The sequence below is a fragment of the Trichomycterus rosablanca genome, chromosome 20 (assembly GCF_030014385.1).
Source record: "Trichomycterus rosablanca isolate fTriRos1 chromosome 20, fTriRos1.hap1, whole genome shotgun sequence".
Lineage (NCBI taxonomy): Eukaryota > Metazoa > Chordata > Actinopteri > Siluriformes > Trichomycteridae > Trichomycterus > Trichomycterus rosablanca.
This window is the reverse complement of record NC_086007.1, coordinates 20,177,887-20,190,824: the sequence shown is the minus strand read 5'-3', so window position 1 is coordinate 20,190,824 and position 12,938 is coordinate 20,177,887. Positions and strand designations below refer to the sequence as shown.

Sequence of the window (12,938 nt, the reverse complement as noted above, 5' to 3'; positions counted from 1 at the left end):
ACCACTGTTCCTTCCTTGGACCACTTTTGATAGAAACTGACCACTGCAGACCGGGAACACCCCACAAGAGCTGCAGTTTTGGAGACGCTCTGACCCAGTCATCTAGCCATCAAATCCTTACACTTGCCCATTTTTCCTGCTTGTCTAATATATCCCACCCACTAACAGTTGCCGTGATTAAGAGATAATCAGTGTTATTCACGTCACCTGTCAGTGGTCATAATGTTATGCCTAGTTGGTGTAAGTCAAAACATTAATGGTTAACATCAATATCCCAAACTAGTCATTATCATTTTCACTGGCATACTGCATTGGGGGTATAGCTCAGTGGTAAGGCATTTGACTGCAGATCGAGAGGTCTCTCGTTCAAGTCCAGGTGCCCCCTTAAACCACCCTTCTTTAAAGCATTTCACTGCTAGTTATACCCTGTATGTGACAAATAAAACTTTGAACTAAAATGTTGGATTATGGTCTTAAAAACATACCATACCCAGAGATGTTCACAAGTCACAAAATACGAGTCCGAGTCAAGTCACGAGTCTTTAGGCTAGAGTCCGAGTCAAGTCACGAGTCTTTAGGCTAGAGTCCGAGTCAAGTCACGAGTCAATATAATCTACACAAAACATATATTGGAAAAGTAGCGTAGAAATAAACAAATAATATGTAAGTTCAGATAAAAAACGACAACAGATTAGCAACTGTATTTTGCCGTGTTACTTAGTGCCTTTACTTTCCTAGTCATTGTGCAAATGAATGTAATTTCCGTAACAAGAGGGTACCAGTTAAAAGCTTCAACTGATACGTTTTGTTTTCATTGCAAAACAAAAGCGCACAATAAATTACGGCACAGCGGCCAAAATCCAAATGACAGCAAAAAAAATCATAACCACTGCTTACCTTAGCTTATGTTCTTCCAGATGCTATTACATTTATAAGTGTGTGTCCCATTAGGAATAGAATCCTTTATTTTGTAAATGTGCTTATAATTAAAAACCTCCAAGCTTTTCCCGGTTGTGAAGTAAAACACGAACTCGTTAGAAAGCCAATCAAGCGTTTCATTAACACATCATCTGTGTGACGCAAACTGAATAAATGCAAATAACAGCATTTCTTACTAAAAATTTAAATCAGAATGTCTGATGGTCTTTCAACCATTCAACATTGTTCCTGTGAAGTGCACTACGTAGGGTATTCCACCATTTTAAGTGAGATTCCAATCCAAACGTAACAAAAATGTTCAAATGAAGTGAACTTCAAACTGTGTAGGGAGTAGGGAGCGATGCTTCATCACTATGCCGGAAGCTGGCTGTAACATTTACCCATTGCGTGCGTTGTGGGTTAAGACGGCCGGAGCGTTATTAGAGAGCAGAAAATGACACGATCAGAATGATGTCGGATCGACGTTTTATTCATCTTTAATAAAAACTTGTTGTTTAAGAGTCATTTTTTGTGAGTCATGAGTCGAGTCCGAGTCATTTGCAATGAGTCCGAGTCGAGTCTGAAGTCGCTGTGTGTGCGAGTCCCCATCTCTGACTGTACCATACCAAAAGGAACCATGAAGTGGAACACTGCCATTACATATTAAATGTCAAGAGACTTGAATCTTTGGCACTGGCATTGAGGAACTGAACAGACTAAAATAATCGCTTATTTGGGCTGAATTTACAAAACAAGTTCTCTAGCCAGCAGTCATCTGCTGTGTGAGGTTCACGAGAGGATATCCTGCTCTGGAGCAGAGTAAGCATCCTCACAGATGAGCTACTTGCAAATGAAAACATCTGAGACTTTCAATTTAAATTTTCATCAGGATGTAAATTTTTAAACTAATTTTTTACTCATTAATTCATAAAAAAGTTGGGAAACTGTTCCACTTCATGGTTCCTTGTGGTATGGTATGTTTTTAAGACCATGATCCAACATTTTAGTTCATAGTTTTGTCTGTCACATACAGGTCATACATGGTATAACTAGCAGTAAAATGCTTTAAAGGAAGGTGGTCTTAGGGGACACCCAGACTTGAACCAGGGACCTCTTGATCTGCAGTCAAATGCTCTACCACTGAGCTATACCCCCTGATGTAGTGAGCTAAGGGAAATCAGACCCTTCATGGAACTAGACATGAAAATGATGACGATGAGTTTGGCCTATTGATTTGAACCATTAAACTCTTTAGAAGGCATTTGTAGCCTAGCAGTTAAGGTACTCGCCTAGTAAGCAGAAGGTTGCATGTTTAAACCCCACCACTGTCAGGTTGCAAGGCCCCTCAATTGCTTAGACTGTAAGTAGCTTTGGATAAAAGTTTCTGCTAAAGGCTGACAATGTAATATTAACTGCAGACAGGTCTGGACTGCAGACAGGCCAGTCTAGAACCTGCTCACTCTTAGACAAAACTCCTAGAACGTCCTCCCACAGTCCAAAAACATGCAGTCAGGTTAACTGGAGACACTAAATTGCCCTATAGGAGAGTGTGTAGGTGTGTGTGTGTGTGTCTGCCCTGCGCCCGTCTGGGGTGTTGCTGTGTGCCTTGGGAGGTGGGAGTGCCAGGAGGATTCCTGCAATCACAACCTCTGCTGGCTGATCAATGCTGCCTGCACAGAGCTGTGGGATAATGAAGATTGGGGTATGACTTTCTGTGTGCAATACATGCAGGTAAAAAAAGAAGAGGTCGGCTGCAGCACACATGTCGGAGGGGGCGTGTGCTGGTACGGCCCTCTTCGGTTAAAAGTGGAGCTCAGCACCAGTAGAGAAAACAATTGAAAAGCTGGGATAGGCTCCAGCACCCCATCACGACCATAATTGGATAAGCGGTTAAGAAAATGAATGAATGAATGAAGATGAAGATGACTAGACTGAAAGAAAAATTTAGAAAAATGCATTAAAACATCTTTATGGACCTTGCTTTGGAAACAGACACACAGCCCCCTTCGATAGCTCAGTTGGTAGAGCAGAGGACTGTAGTGGATGGTGCTGGCATCCTTAGGTCGCTGGTTTGAATCCGGCTCGAAGGAATTAGCTCAATAATTTTCCTCGGGATAAATATAGTATCTATCTATAGCCATGCTGGAACATTAATGTTGAGTTCTGTTTACCCTTGTTTGTCCATCAACTGTTAATTTAACCTAAACTGTAGGGTGAGGTCCAGATGTACGTTAGTGCAGGAAATAATATCCAATTAGTCATTGCACATAGTTTATAGATGCAGTGCAGAATGTAGCATGTGTGTTTAGAAAGTTTCCAATCCTGAGGGCTCATTAAAAAGCTGTTTTCTTGTCTAAAAATTTAGCTAGTTTTATAGCATAAAGGTTGTTTAAAGATTTATTAGAAAGGGCTGTAAAAAGATCCTTTTATAGAAACCTATAAAAGTCAGAAAGAAATTGGAACAATTACATCATGCAGGCAAAAAATCATCTGAAATAAATATCATTAATCCATAAAAAAGCACTTTTTCGAATATTATAACCTCCCCTGCTTAGTTCTGTTTGGCTTTTCTCTCCGAACAGGATTCTGGGTAAACATTTCTGTCATTAAAAACAGGCAAATATAATCGCTCCTCTTTTAAAGTGTTACTGACTTGGCTGTTCTCACCAAAATGCAGAGGTCAATGCTTTTACGGTGCCTGCAATGGGATTCAATGTAATCTCTTTCCATCCTGCCTTTACTCCAGCTTCAGGACGTTTTAGTGCAACTCTGGACAGCTGCTGCAGCCTGCCCTGCTTTCTGATTGGCTGATCTGAGTGTTCTAAAACCTTCGACCTCTGGCCAGGAGGATAACTTGCCAACTGTCGACAGGAGTCAAAGAAAGCGATTTATTGTAAAAGGTCAAAAACCTTCCGCACACAACAGCGCCAAGAAACGGAAAGCGATACAGAGGATGAAATAGAATTGGCAGATTAAAATCACAGTCAGTGATTTTGGCATTTTTGGCATTTAGCAGACGCTCTTATCCAGAGTGATGTACAGAAGTGCTTTTGCAGTAAACGTTTCCCTACTCTAGTATAAGTAAACAACAGTCCAATGATAAATGAATTATTGTGATGGTGATTGTCTGAGTTTGGTGCGGTGCTGGTTATATAGCCTGACAGCAGAAGGAAGAAAGATGCTGCGGTATCTCTTCTTTGAGCAACGCGGGTGAAGAAGCCTGTCGCTAAAGGAGCTGCCCAGTGCTGCCACAGTCTCATGTAGTGGGTGAGAGGTGTTCTCCATTAAGGATAAAAGCTTGGCCATCATCCTTCTCTCCCCAACTGCCTCCACTGAGTCCATGGTGCAGTCCAGTTTATTTTTAATGTGAACACCCAGGTACCTATAGGAGTTAACGATCTCGATATTCCGTTCCTGGATGCTCACCGGTTTCAGTGGATGTAGTTTAGTCCTTCGAAAGTCCACCACCAGCTCTTTTGTCTTGCTGGTATTAATTTGGAGGTCATTCTGTCCACACCAGTCCACAAAGTTCTTGTTGAGTTCCCTATACTCACTGTCGTCTCCATCCAGGATGTAGCCAACAACAGCCGAGTCATCGGAGAACTTCTGTAGGTGGCAGGTTGCTGTATTGTAGGTGAAGTCCACGGTGTAGAGGGTGAAAAGGAATAACACTGATTATCTCCTCATCACGGCACCTGTTAGTAGGTGGGATATATTAGGCAGCAAGTGAACATTTTATCCTCAAAGTTGATGTGTTAGAAGCAGGAAAAATGGGCAAGGGTAAGGATTTGATGGCTAGACGACTGGGTCAGAGCATCTCCAAAACTGCAGCTCTTGTGGGGTGTTTCCGGTCTGCAGTGGTCAGTATCTATCAAAAGTGGTCCAAGGATGGAACAGTGGTAAACTGGCAATGTTGGGCAATGTTCTGTTGGGAAACCTTGGGTCCTGCCATCCATATTGATGTTACTTTGACTTGTACCACCGAACGGTATTCCCTGATGGCTGTGGCCTCTTTCAGCAGGATAATGCGCCCTGCCACAATGCAAAAATGCTTCAGGAATGGTTTGAGGGGCACAACAACAAGTTTGAGGTGTTGACTTGGCCAAGCATCTGTGGGATGTGCTGGACAAACTGGAGGCCCCACCTCACAACTTATAGGAGTCAAAGGATCTGCTGCTAACATTTTGGTGCCAGATACCACAGCACACCTTCAGGGGTCTAGTGGAGTCCATGGCTCAACAGGTCAGGGATGTTTTGGCAGCAAAAGGGGGACCAACACAAGCCATTAATCTGCTCTATATGTCTGGGCTGACCTGAAGGGTCAGGACAAATGAGAACGAGTTTTGCTTTAGTTATTTCCATAACTCCTTCCATCAAAGTAGATAAAACAAGATAAGGCTGCTGAAAATAACCCAAGGCTGTCATGCCATGGCCAGCTTGGATCATGTTTGTTTATCTTTAGGCTGTAGTGTCTAAAATTGTCCCTTCATTGGAATATAAACAGGGAAATTTCGCAAGGCTGAAAGTACTGAATCATTACTGAACGTGATTAGTCAGTGTTACATGCATATCAGCACTAAACGGTGGGTAGCACTCTCACCTCACAGCAAACGGTCCAGGTGAGGCAGTCCGGGTGCTTTCTGTGTTGAGTTTGCATGTTCTCTCTGTTCGTGGGTTTCCTCTGTGTGCTCCGGTTTCCTCCCACAGTCCAAAGACATGCAGTCAGGTTACCTGGAGATATTAAAGTTCCTTTGGTATTACCAGTTCAGGGTGCTTCCTGCCTTTAAATCCATTTTTGTCTTAGAAACCCCAAATCAAGTTGGGACAGCATGGAAAATGCAAATAATAAAAAAACACACAGTTTCTTACATTTACAGGTGGTTTAGCATTGTCTTGTTGAAAAATGCATGGACGTCCCTGGAAAAGATGACGTCTTGAAGGCAGCACATGTTGCTCTAACATCTCAGTGTACTTTTCTCATTAATGCTGCCATCACAGAAGTGTAAATGACCTTTCCCAAGGGCACTGACACTGCCCCATACCAAATGCATGACCAAAGACCCTGGCTTTTGGACTTGTTGCTGATAACAGTCTGGATGGTCCTATTCATCTTTGGTCCTGAGCACACGCGCCTTTTTTTTGTTTTTTAAGTCCGGGAATGCTGATTCATTTGACCACAATACTTGTTTCTACTGTGTGATGGTCCATCCTAGATGCCTCAGAGCCCAGAGAAGTCGACGCCGCTTCTGGACATGGTTTACATAAGGCTTCTTTTTTGTACAGTAAAGTCTTAAGTGGCATTTGTGTATGTAACTCTTTATTGTAGTGCTTGACAAAGGTTTGCCAAAGTAATCCCTCACCCATGTGGTTATATCAGCTATTGTTGAGTGGCGGTTCTTGATGCAGTGCCGTCTGAGGGATCGAAGATCACAGGTGTTCAGCTTAAGCTTGGCCCTTGGCCTTCACAAACTGAAATTTCTCGCGATTCCTTGAATCTTTTAATGATATTATGTACTGTAGAGGGAGAAATATGCAAATCCCTTCCAATCCTCTGTTCATCTTTGCTCATTAAAGACTCAGCCTTTCCTGGATGCTGCTTTTGTACCAAAGCATGATTACAATCACCTGTCTGGAATCACATCATTATTTAGTTTTTTCACCTCATTACTAGCCCTAATTCGCCCCGTCTCAACTTTTTTTAGAAGGTGTTGCAGGTCTGAAATGCAGGAATGGAGGTATATTAACAAATGAAGTTAAGCCGACAGAACAGGTAATATCTCAGGTTCATCCTGTCTGCAATCAAATAAAAGTCAAAGTAAATGTAAGAAACACAGCATTTTTATTTTATTTGCATTTTCCATACTGTTCCAACTTTTTCTGATTTGGGGATGTACAAACTAAGCATACTCAATACTGACATGTTCCTTAATAAAGTGATTTTATTAACCATTGTTTTTGCTGTATATTTCATGATTACTGTACTCTAGATCTGAGTCACGCTCCATCCTGTTTCATTTAAATTGTTATGTTTATACAGATAATGTTAGGAATGTGCTCCCTGAGCAAAGGCCCATGACTTTGCTGCTGTTTGACTGGCCTTGTGCCATCTTTCAGTTTGGAAGTCTCTTCTTTATCATCCAGCACAGGAAAAACAGGATGCATCCTAAAACACCCCACCAGAGCATGGAACTACATAAAGGAACAGAGTTAATTATGTATGAAACCATAATTAATACCTGAACAGTTCTTTAGAATCGCACAGAAAGGTACTAGTGTAACAGACAACAGTTGGTTGTGGCAGAATTTGGGCTCTTCCCAAACTGGTGCCATGAAGTTGAAGGCCTTTATTTTATATAAATCATTTCATGCCGCTCAGGTGGCGCAGCGGTAAAAACACACGCTGTTCACCAGAGCTGAGATCTCGAATACATCGTATCGAATCTCGGCTCTGCCTGCCGGCTGAGGCTGAGCGGCCACATGAACAACGATTGGCCTGTTGTTCAGATAGGGCCTGGATTAAGCCGGATAGGGACTCTCTCGCAGACTAGTGCGACCTCTGCTGGCTGGTTGGTGGCGCCTGCACGGAGATGGGAAAGGAGTGCGGTAGAGGGTGTGGCTCTCCGTACACAGCGCTGTACTGCACTGCACTCGTCAAGTGTAGGTGATAAGATGTTCGATCGCTGTGCACGGGTCGGAGGGGGCGTGGAGCAGCCTCGTCCTCCCCAATCAGGAGCAGGGACGAGCATTAGTGAGAGGATGATTGACGGGCAGAAATTGGATGCGCTAAAGTGGGAGAAAAAAGGGGGAAAAATAAATAAATAAATAAATTATTTTATACACGTTACCAATGGGCTTGGATGAAACACCTGAACTACATAGTGTCCACATCTGCTTGTTCCAACCAAGGACGGATTAAGGATAGTCTGGGCCCCTGGGCAAAGAGTTCAAGTCAAGAGAAGTCAAGGGCCCCATAGCAGGGGCCCTCGTGATCAAGGGCCCTCTAATGGTATGCCCTGCTCTTCTCTATGGCCCCCTGGTAGGGGCTCTCATAACCAGGGCCCTCTAAAAATATGCCTCCCTCTTTCCTAAGACCCCTAATAGCCAGAAGTCAAAGTCAGAGCAGTGCCACAACGCCTCATCCATTTTCATAAGGGGCCCAAAAGCATGGCTAGGGGCCCCAAAAGCATGGCTAGGGCCCCCAAGAGGCCCTGGGGTCAAAGTCCCTAATAGTCAGAGGATCCTTAAAATGGAGGGCCCTCGGAAATAAAAATATATTGTATCATAAATGTTGATAGGCATCGCAAAATGTTTTGGGCCAGGGCCCCCCCGGGGCCCCCTGACCTCAAGGGCCCCTGGGCGCTGGCCCCACTGGCCCGGTCAGTAATCCAGCCATGGTTCCAACACATTCACATGTGCATCAACATGTGGTGGGTCCTCTTACTATGTTTGTATGTATAATTGCAGAAATTCTCTTCTGTTTAGTTACCAGCGTGATTATAAGGCCAGGTTGGCATTCAAGTTCACTTGGGTGGACTACCACGTTGCTCCTAGACATGTCTACGCCAACAACATTGTGGCACAGCTGGAAGAAAAGGTGCTATGCAACAATGTGGGTCCAAAAGACCTTGGTTTGACATGCTGTCTAAGGAATTTCGTCATGTTCTCTGTGACTGTGTGGATTTTCATCTGGCTACTAAGGTTTTCCTCTCCCACCAACAAGCAGAAAGTTGATTGGCTCCTCTAAATTGTCTCTAAGTGGAAATAAGCAAGTAAATGTGAGACTGTAGCCTTCTGATTGATTGGCACCCTGTACAGTGGGTAATCTGGTCTTACTGGGCATGTTTCCAAGTGGTGCAGGACCCACCACTTGAATAAAGAGTTAGCACTCATAGTTGACAGCTCTAGAAAGAAAACTTTCTAACTAAGATCAAATCACGATTGAAGACTAAAGTCAGGAATCAGTCCAAATATGAATGAGACAGAGCCCAAGACTAAATTTTAGTTTGAATGGTTTAGGTCTAAATGTTTGATAAAATATTGATAAATTAATTAATTAAATGGGGGCGGCACGGTGGCTTAGTGGGTAGCACTGTCACCTGACAGCAAGAAGGTCCTGGATTTTATCCGGGTCTTTTCTGTGCCGAGTTTGCATGTTCTCCTTGTGTCTGCGTGGGTTTCCTCCGGGAGCTCCGGTTTTCTCCCACAGTCCAAAAACATGCAGTCAGGTTAATTGGAGACACTGAATTGCCCTATAAGTAAATGTATGTGTGTGTGTCTGCTTTGCGATGGACTGGCGTCCCGTCCAGGGTGTTACTGTGTGCCTTGCGCCCATTGAAAAAGCTAGGATAGGCTCCAACACACAACCCCCCCCCCCTTCCCCGCGACCCTAACTGGATAAGCGGATAAGTGAATGAATAAATAAATGAATTAATTACATGAGTGTTGCCTTCTAATTGATTGGCGCCCTGTTCAGTGTGTATTCAGGTCTTATTGGGCATGATTTTAAGTGATGCAGGACCCACCACAACCCTGACCTGAGTGAAGTGGTAATAAATATGCATGAATAAGTAATTAGCACTCATAGTTGACAGCTCTAGAAAGGAAGTTAGTTAGAATGGGTTTAGTCTAAATGTTTGATAACATATTGACAAATTAAATGATAAAATTTGAAAGTTTTGCCTTCTGATTGATTGACGCCCTGTCCAGTGGCTATTCTGCTTTCCGAGTGGTGCAGGACCCAACACAACCCTGACCCAAGTAAAATGGTAATAAAAATTTATGAATAAATAGTTAGCACCCATAGTTGACCCCTCCAGAATAAAAAAAGGTGTGTAAACGGAGTTCTAAGTTTCATTAATTCCAATAAAGTTTGTTGTACTGTATGAACTGAAGGCTTAATTAGTGTAAGTAAAGCCATAGATGACGAGAAATGAAGAAAATTACACAACTCCATGGCTGTTTTGTTGTTTTAGTGAGACATATTAGGATGAATTGTCTTTAAACAGGAAATAACAAGCTACAATTAGGATAAACTGTTAGAAGTCCTATGAATAATACATATAAGCTCTAGTTAGGGTTGTTGTCATTGTGTTATAATCACACTTGCTTAGTATTTAAAGTCTACTATGGTATGTGTAGTACATATGAAGTAGTATATGTACTACAGCCATAACATTAAAACCACCTGCATGTTTCTACACTCACTGTCCATTTTATCAGCTCCACTTACCATATAGAAGCACTTTGTAGTTCTACAATTACTGACTGTACTCCATCTGTTTCTCTACATACTTTTTTAGCCTGCTTTCACCCTGTTCTTTAATGGTCAGGATCCCCACAGTACCACTACAGAGCAGGTATTATTTAGGTGGTGGATCATTCTCAGCACTGCAGTGACACTGACATGGTGTTGGTGTGTTAGTGTGTGTTGTGCTGGTATGACTAGATCAGACACAGCAGCACTGCTGGAGTTTTTAAATACCGTGTCCACTCACTGTCCACTCTATTAGACACCCCTACCTAGTTGGTCCACCTTGTAGATGTGAAGTCAGAGACGATCGCTCATCTATTGCTGCTGTTTGAGTTGGTCATCTTCTAGACCTTCATCAGTGGTCACAGGACGCTGCCCACGGGGCACTGTTGGCTGGATATTTTAGGTTGGTGGACTATTGTCAATCCAGCACTGACAGTAAGGTGTTTAAAAACTCCATCAGCGCTGCTGTGTATGATCCGCTCATACCAGCACAACACACACTAACAAACCACTGTGGTGGTCCTATGGGTCCTGACCATTAAAGAACAGGGTGAAAGCAGGTTAAAAAGGTATGTAGAGAAACAAATGGACTACAGTCAGTAATTGTAGAACTACAAAGTGCTTCTATATGGTAAGTGGAGCTGATAAAATGGACAGTGAGTGTAAAAACAAGGAGGTGGTTTTAATGTTATGGCTGGTTGGTGTATATACTGTATATTCATGACTAACCAAATCAGCTAAATGGAAAAGAGGAAGCCACATTAATTAGCTTTTTTTCTTTTTAGGAGAAAACAGCTACATTTCTCAGAAAGGAAGCAGGATGTTCTATATCTGTAAATCTCTTTTCCATCTCTTTAACCTACATTTACTGCAACAATCACATATACTGTGATTGAAACACACCATGCTATTATATTATATATTAAAAAAAATTTTAATCAGACACACTGGAGGACTTGAAAGCATAAACCACTCGTAAAATAATCTGCCACATCATCTCAGAGAAGCTGAACTTTAATCACTCTGGCCAGACTGGCAGGAAGAGAGATGAGAGCAGAATTCATTCTTCTGCCATGTACGACATGTCACCCAGGCTTTGAAGCAGTGAAGCATCCTCACACCATGCCACCAAAATCATATTGTAGAATACTGTGGTACATTGTACGTTGTCAACTAGACCCATGTTTTCAAAAAGTTTCCATTTTGACTCATCACTTATCACAGAACATTATCCTGAGAGGCTTAGGGGACAACTGTGGAAGCCTAGTGGTAGAGCTTTGGGCTCTCAATCGGAAGACTGCCGTTTCAAATCCAGGCTCTGCTATGTAGCAAGGCCCTTAACCCTTTCTGCTCCAGGGGTGCTGTACAATGGCTGACCCAAACAAGCTGGGATATGCAAAAAAAAAAAATCATTTAATTGTACTGTACACATGTATATGTACACCGATCAGCCATAACATTAAACCACCTCCTTGTTTCTACACTCACTGTCCATTTGATCAGCTCCACTTACCATATAGGAGCACTTTGTAGTTCTACAATTACTGACTGTAGTCCATCTGTTTATCTGCATGCTTTGTTAGCCCCCTTTCATGCTGTTCTTCAATAGTCAGGACCCCCACAGGACCACCACAGAGCAGGTATTATTTGGGTGGTTGATTATTCTCAGCACTGCAGTGACACTGACATTGTGCTGGGATGAGTGGATAAGGCAAGGCAAGGCAAGGCAAGTTTATTTGTATAGCACCTTTCATACACAGTGGCAATTCAAAGTGCTTTACATAAAGAAAAAAAATAATTAAAAGCATTAAAACATTCCTGAGGTCTAAAACCTCAGAAAGACTTCTTGCAAACATTTAGTTACAATTAAGAGAATATGAAATTCAAACAAGAGAGATAAAAAAAATTAAGGACATGAAAAATTAAAAGAAAATATTGTAAAGTATAACCTACAATTTAGGGAATATGAAATTAAAACAAGAGAGATAAAAAATTAAGATCATGAAAACCTAAAGAAAATATAGTAAAATATACACTACAATTTAGAAGAGCATGAAAAACTAAAAGAAATATGGTAAAATGAGGGTAATAGCAAAAATTTCGAGCTCAATCATAGGCACAAGAAAAAAGAAATGTTTTTAACCTGGATTTAAAGATTTCTACATTTAAGGAACATTTAATGTCTCCTGGCAGTCTGTTCCAGTTATATGCAGCCCAACAGCTAAATGCTGCTTCACCGTGTTTAGTTTGGACTCTGGGCTCAACTAGCTGACCTGAGTCCATGGATCTAAGACATCTACTGGGTTTATATTCTCTAAACATTTCTGAGATGTATTCTGGGCCGAACCCATTCAGTGATTTATAGACCAGTAGCAGCACTTTAAATTCTATTCTGTAACTAACTGGAAGCCAGTGTAGAGATTTTAGAACTGGAGTGATGTGCTCAGTTCTCTTCGTCTTAGTTAAAACTCAAGCAGCAGATAAGACACAGCAGCGCTGCTGGAGTTTTTAAATACCGTGTCCACTCACTGTCCACTCTATTAGACACTCCTACCTAGTTGGTCCAGCTTGTAGATGTAAAGTCAGAGACGATCGCTCATCTATTGCTGCTGTTTGAGTTGGTCATCTTCTAGACCTTCATCAGTTGACACAGGACACTGCCCACGGGGCGCTGTTGTCTGGATGTTTTTTGGTTGGTGGACTATTCTCAGTCCAGCAGTAACAGTGAGGTGTTTAAAAACTCCATCAGTGTTGCTGTGTCTGATCC

At 42.2% G+C, this 12,938-nt stretch overlaps 2 non-coding genes across 2 annotated transcripts; one reads left to right on the top strand and one right to left on the bottom strand.

Annotated features, from left to right (window-relative positions):
* Positions 1–2,001: 2,001 nt before the first annotated feature.
* Positions 2,002–2,073, bottom strand: trnac-gca (transfer RNA cysteine (anticodon GCA)). Its single transcript has one exon. It is a non-coding gene; the product is annotated as a tRNA-Cys (tRNA).
* An 848-nt stretch (positions 2,074–2,921) lies between these two features.
* Positions 2,922–3,008, top strand: trnay-gua (transfer RNA tyrosine (anticodon GUA)). The gene is given in 2 exon segments: positions 2,922–2,958; positions 2,973–3,008. It is a non-coding gene; the product is annotated as a tRNA-Tyr (tRNA).
* The last annotated feature ends 9,930 nt before the right edge of the window (positions 3,009–12,938 follow it).